Source organism: Onychomys torridus, chromosome 6 (assembly GCF_903995425.1).
Source record: "Onychomys torridus chromosome 6, mOncTor1.1, whole genome shotgun sequence".
Lineage (NCBI taxonomy): Eukaryota > Metazoa > Chordata > Mammalia > Rodentia > Cricetidae > Onychomys > Onychomys torridus.
Window position 1 is genome coordinate 74210486 of NC_050448.1, and position 6227 is coordinate 74216712.

General features: G+C 40.5%; 1 non-coding gene across 1 annotated transcript; it reads left to right on the plus strand.

Annotated features, from left to right (window-relative positions):
* The first annotated feature begins 5730 nt into the window (after positions 1-5730).
* Positions 5731-5921, plus strand: LOC118586502. Its single transcript, XR_004945374.1, has one exon. It is a non-coding gene; the product is annotated as a U2 spliceosomal RNA (small nuclear RNA).
* Positions 5922-6227: the final 306 nt, after the last annotated feature.

Sequence of the window (6227 nt, forward strand, 5' to 3'; positions counted from 1 at the left end):
AGGAAACGTGGGTGCCCAGACATTCAGATCATCTCAGAACCTGATTGACTGTGTTCTTAGCCTTCCTTCCTAGTTTCCTTCTCTTCCTGGGATTCTACTCAGTTCTTGGACTATTACTTGACACAGAACAGTAAAAACACTATAGATCTGAAGTCAATCTCTTTGGTTCCATGGGCAACTGAATATTTCAGCTTTGAGTATTCCATTCAAGAAAAAAACAATCTCTCTCTCTCTCTCTCTCTCTCTCTCTCTCTCTCTCTCTCTCTCTCTCTGGTATATATCTTGTCCATTTTTATCTTAATGCAAAATTCTGTGTGTGTGTTTTTCCTCTTGTTTGTTAACTAACAGATTCTTGTAAAACTCTGCCCTTTTCATTTGCTTATGAACTATTTCTAAAGTTACAGTTTGGTAAGGTTTATTCTTCAAGATCTGGAAGGGAAGATGATATGAGTAAGTCCTAAATATCAGACAATTCAAAGTAAGATGATATACGTGGTGTGTGTGTGTGTGTGTGTGTGTGTGTGTGTGTGTGTGTATAATTGTATGTGTAGGTATGTGTGCCTACATGAGTTTATGTACACCACATGCATGCAGGTAGCCTCAGAGGCCAGGAGAGAACATCAGATCCCCTGAAACTTGAATTACAGGAGGCTGTCTGATACTCACTGTGGACTCTGGGAACTGAACCTATGTCCTCTTCTAGAGCATCACATGCTTTTAGAAACTGATCCATCTCTCCAGCCTCCAAATCAGATGCTAAAAACTCTGTTTAGCTCAACCTGATAGTAAATGAAGAATGGGTACCAGTAATCCACTGTAGACATAATCCTTGACCAAAAAAAACAAAATCATAATTGAAAATATCTGTTAGCCAGGGGAAAGTCACAGAATGAGAAATTTACTTGAAGTTAAAAGTTAATAGTAATACATTGTAGCTTCCTGTGGGAGTCATCTAATAATGAATAATTTTAAAACAAAATTGATTCCCGTTCCCTAGAAGAAATGCCTTACATGTTACTTTTCTCAGGGGTAGAAAGTAGTATAATAAAATCCCCATTACTCAGAATTTATGATTATTTGTTTGGGAAATGGTCTCACATTCACCTCAGCCCTCACTTACCACTGATGGACGTTTGAATACAAAGGCTGTGTGATGGGACTGTCACCTGGAAATATTTTCATTGCTTCTGGAAGTATTTTTCAGACACGTTCGATTAGATTTACATGTTTATGGTAAATCACTCTCACTAATTAGGCTGAAATCCCGAGAAATATAGGTGGTTGGAGTAATGCTCTATTTTCTACTTTTACTGGAAAGAATAACACGTCCTTTGCAGAGCTTCTGCCATTTCATCTCCTTATTGTGCAGGTTGACTGTCCTCATATTCTCACGGAAATTTTGAAGCTAATAAAAATAAAATGCAAGCAAGGACAGCGGTGGTGATGAAAGAGCCAGGGTGGAGAGTCCAGTCTCCTTGGCTGACCGTGCTAGAGATCTGCATGGAAACGATCCAGTCGGCTTGGTTTCTCTGGGCTCTCCAACTTTTAGGGCGGTTGGTTTACGAGAGCAGTACAATACCTGGAAGACGGTGTATGTCTTGAAGCCCTGTTCCTATTAAAGGATTAGTGAGTTCTCAGAGTCCCCATGGGCAGAGCTGGTCTGACTCATGTCAGCCTTGATGGAGGCTTGTGATAAAGAGGGTGAAGAAGGAAAGGATGGAGATTTCAGCATTGCCCAGAATTAGCTGGAGTGGAGGGGATGACTTACAGTGTGCAGCTAACCAGAGGTCCCCAGATCAAAGGCAACAGCCATCCGTGCAGGGAGCATGGGCTGTTCAGGGAAGAAAGAGGAAAGCAGATGTGAAAAATCAAAGAAAACTGAAGGACGTTTAGTAAATGGCTCGAAATGGGCCACGTGGGACGTCTTCATAGGAAAAGTCAAGGGGAACCGTGACAGGCTTGGGGGATGAGTTGATTTCTTTTTTCTCATCTCTTCCTCTGCCCTGTGCTTGTACTCTCCCTGCCCCCTAAAGGGGCAGCAATTAATCGACAAAACTACAAGAGGCCCCTGGGTAGATACTGACTTCCACCACTGCCCCTTCTTCCTCCATCAGTCTGGCTGAGGGCAGCTGTGGTGGAAACTGAACATGCCCTAGAAAGAAAAAAAATCCAATCATCCTTGCAGAGAGAATACATGGAGCTTTAACCCATATAGTTCCTGTCACCCAGCTCCTCCAGCTTAGCTGGAGGTGGAGTGGTACCCTCTTTTGTACTTTCTGATTCTCTGTCACTTCATCCCTTTCTATCTCTGAAGATGCAAGCAGTAGAAGGTAGAGGAGCCTGGCTTCTCAGCCACTCACACCTGACTCTGAATCCCAGCTCCCACATTTGTTAGCCATATGACCTTGAACCCAGTAGTAGTAGGTGATTCTGTGTGTCCACATGTTGTCATTGCAGCTGTGCGGTGGGGACTAGAAGCAAGCAGGGACACTGGTATGGTATCAGAATATGTCAACAGAACTTCAGGAAGGGGTCTATTCACCAAAAGCCTCAGCTTTTCCTTCTGTAAATAGCAATGATGCCGCTTCTTACCTTACAGGATCACTGGGTGGATGAAGAGAGTGACGGTGTGACCTTGTATCTGCCCCAGGGTCAGACTGCAGGTTTACTTAGTGTCTCTATCCTTACCCATTCTTTGATTTTGTGCCAAGTGTTTATTAGCTCGAAGTTTCTGATTTCCAGTCTGTGGACTGGGGATAATGAAAGAATGTGACTTTTAGTAGTTTAGCGGGACTAAATTGGGTTTTACATTTTTCTATTTAACTTGTTTATTTATGGAAGTGTGTGTATGGGCACACATGTGCCATAGCACACATGTGGAGGTCAGAAGACAACTTGCTTGTGGGAATCGACTTTCTCCTTCTACCACGTGGGTCCTAGAATAGAACTGAGGTTGATAGTCTTAGTGGCAAGCACCTTTACCTACTGAGCCCTCTGTCCAGTTTTAAACTACGTGTATCCTTATTTTTTCAAGAACAATTGCCACGATGAAGTGAGATAAAAATGTTCAGTAAAGTTGAAAAAGGAAAGATAATAAATAAAAAACATTTCCAAAGTACTTCATATATAATCAGAATGTTTGATGTTAGCACGGTAGCCTGTAGCAAAAATGATTAGAGGAATTAAAAACAGGCACATGTGGAAGGAAATGGGAATTAGACTATGTGGAAAAAAAAGATAAAGGAGGTTTCTGCTTGTCATGGAGACAGTGGAGGTTGGTCAGATGGGAAGCTGCTGGTACAGAAGTTGAGAATGATATCACTAGCTGGGCGGTGGTGGCGCATACCTTTAATCCCAGTACTTGGGAGGCAGAGCCAGGCAGATCTCTGTGAGTTCAAGACCAGCCTAGTCTACAGAGTGAGATCCAGGAAAGACACCAAAACTATACAGAGAAACCCTGTCTCAACGCCCCCTCCAAAAACAAAAACAAAAAAGAGAGAGAAAGAGAGAGAGAGAGAGAGAGAGAGAGAGAGAGAATGATATCAGGTTTTAGTTCTTTATATAATTTTAACATGATCAGCTATGAAAATGCTACAGTTCTGTCTACAAACTTTCTTCTTTTTTCCCTCTGAGGTGAATTAAGATGAACACATATTATGACTGATAGGAAAGCAGGAAGCTGAGGCAGTGGACAGGCAAATGTTGTCTGTGATGTCCAGCAGCTCAACTTGCATATACTGCTGGCAGAAACATAAAAGTGAATGGTGAAGCAGCTATTTGGATTATCATAAAATTAAACCTTCCCTATAACCCACTAACTGTCCTCTTAGACATTTACCCTAAAGAAATGCAAACCTATTAACATAAAAGTGCCTATGCAGGGATGCTTATAGAATCTTTATTCGTAGTGGATAAAATGGAAATCACTTTATGTCTGCTAGGTGAATGGATATATCCAATTATGTTATTGTATAGTCATGAAACAGAATATTACTCAACAGTAAAACAAGAATGAGCTACTTATGCAGAAACCAATATGGATGAATCTCAACTATATTACCAGAAGAAAGAAACAAATATGGTATAGCATAAAGCGAAACAGTGTGCATTCATGCTAAATTCAGGAACAGTTGAAAATCTACAGTGATGAAAATCAGAATAACAACTACCTATTCAGTAGAAATGGGGGTAATGAATAGGGGTCAGGAAAGCTGTGTGGATGATTTTTTTACATATTTGTTTAAACTTACCAAAATGTGCAACCAAACTTTGTGCGTTTTAGTTCGTGAAAATTTTGTCTCAATTAAAAGTAACCAATGCCTAAAATCCTTCTGTCATTTATCATCTCGCATCGAGTAGAATTAAATTCCCTTCACATGGCTTCTGAGGCCCTATATGACTCCGGCTTTCACTTTGGCTGCCTTCTCCTAGACCTCATCTCCTTGCAGTCTCCCCTCCTCCTCTCCTGCAAAGGTGTCCTTATTGGTTCTTTGCAGGCATGCTGCTGCTCTGTGACCTTGTGCTGCTCAGTCTTCTGCTCAGGACTTCCTCTATCTATCTCCTGCCACAGGTGATCCTTTAGTTTCTTGTTGGAATATATGCAGTGTTATCTTCTCCAGTGGGAACATTTGTGTGAACATGGTAGGCTATTGCTCAAATTGTTCTTTTCCACACCATCTACTTGCCATTTTTTCCACATGCATCTGTTTTTAATTCCTCTAATTGTTTTAGTGACTCATTAGAAGTACCATACACAGACTAAGGCTAGTTATTCAGTTTAACCAATACCTTTTGCTTTCAAAATAGAGATTTCTAATTGTAAAGTTACTGAGCATCTCTCTACATTTATGTTCATAGAGGCTAGTGTGAACTGCTTTTCAGGGTCTGTATTTATGCTCTTTTCAAGAATGGAGCTGTGAGTGTTCCCCAGCCACACGTGCTCCACATATGTATATCTGGAATGTTATGTAGTTGAATAAACACAGCTGCACTTATTAAATTGTACACACACACACACACACACACACACACACACACACACATGAAGCATTCAGATAAATCCATCAGGGTGTTTATTTGAATGAGTTATGGTATGGTCACTCAAGTATATCTTCACTTAATTTCTAGACTCTTGTGTTGTTGGGTGATATAACATTCTATCCGAGATCTGTAATGGTCCTTCTATAGCACTATGGAATCACTCTTTATCCTTTCTCCTCTGGTATCAAACATGAAAATAACCACACCCGGCCTATACAACTCTGATGTGAATGGGATAAGAAAAGAACCAAGGATCACAAACCAAGACACTGTTTTGCAATCATGAAAATGCTACCTTATGTAAAACAATTTTATGAGTTGTGTATTGGGTTGTAATTTGATCACATTTCATCCATTTCCTAACTTCTGCTGTATAAAAGAGGCAATACTAGATTAAATTACTGTATCAGAACTGTAAGTAAGAAGCATATTAATTGGCATATAGTAATTAACCCATGTTTCAAAATGTCATGTTATGTGAATGGACTCTACTTAAACCTCAGTAATGGTCAGTGAAAGAGGTTGGCAGTAGGCCACTCAGAAAGCTTTTGATTTTACCATCCCATCAAACTTAGTCCTGTCATCCACAGTACCCTCCACTGTGTTCGATCCAATGTCAACAATAATTATTTTTCAACCATTTCTTCTGATGTCCTTATTTCTATCTCAGTATCCTGAGCCCCCCACTCTATCACTCCTCAGCCTTTTGGCTATGATCAGGTGTAGTATCTCTTCTTACCAAATTTATATTTGGCACATCCTCTACCCAAATGGCACACTCAGGCTTACATATCTCAATCATTCATTTTGGCAAAGCAAATGAGATAAAGTCAGTTTTCTCTTGGAACCTGTCAAAGACCTGCCAGCCTTCTAGAGTTCAACCCAGAGTTCATAGCACTATCTTTGAGACTTTATATTCTGCTTTTTTTTTTCTCACTTAATTTCCCATTTTGCCTTAGCCACTTCCTCTCACAATGTATTTGCCTCCTTGCTGATTCCTATGCTTGCTAGTCCTGCTCTAGTGGCTGACTTTACAGAGTGCTGTTTTTATATCCTCTTTTCCCCTCAGAGTCCATGCTTACTTCCTTCATTCAGTGTTAAGTTGTCACTCATGTGGCCACTCTCTTTAAAATAACCTTTCCCCTTTCTACCTCATTGCTTTATTTTCATTTCTACCTCTGGCCTTT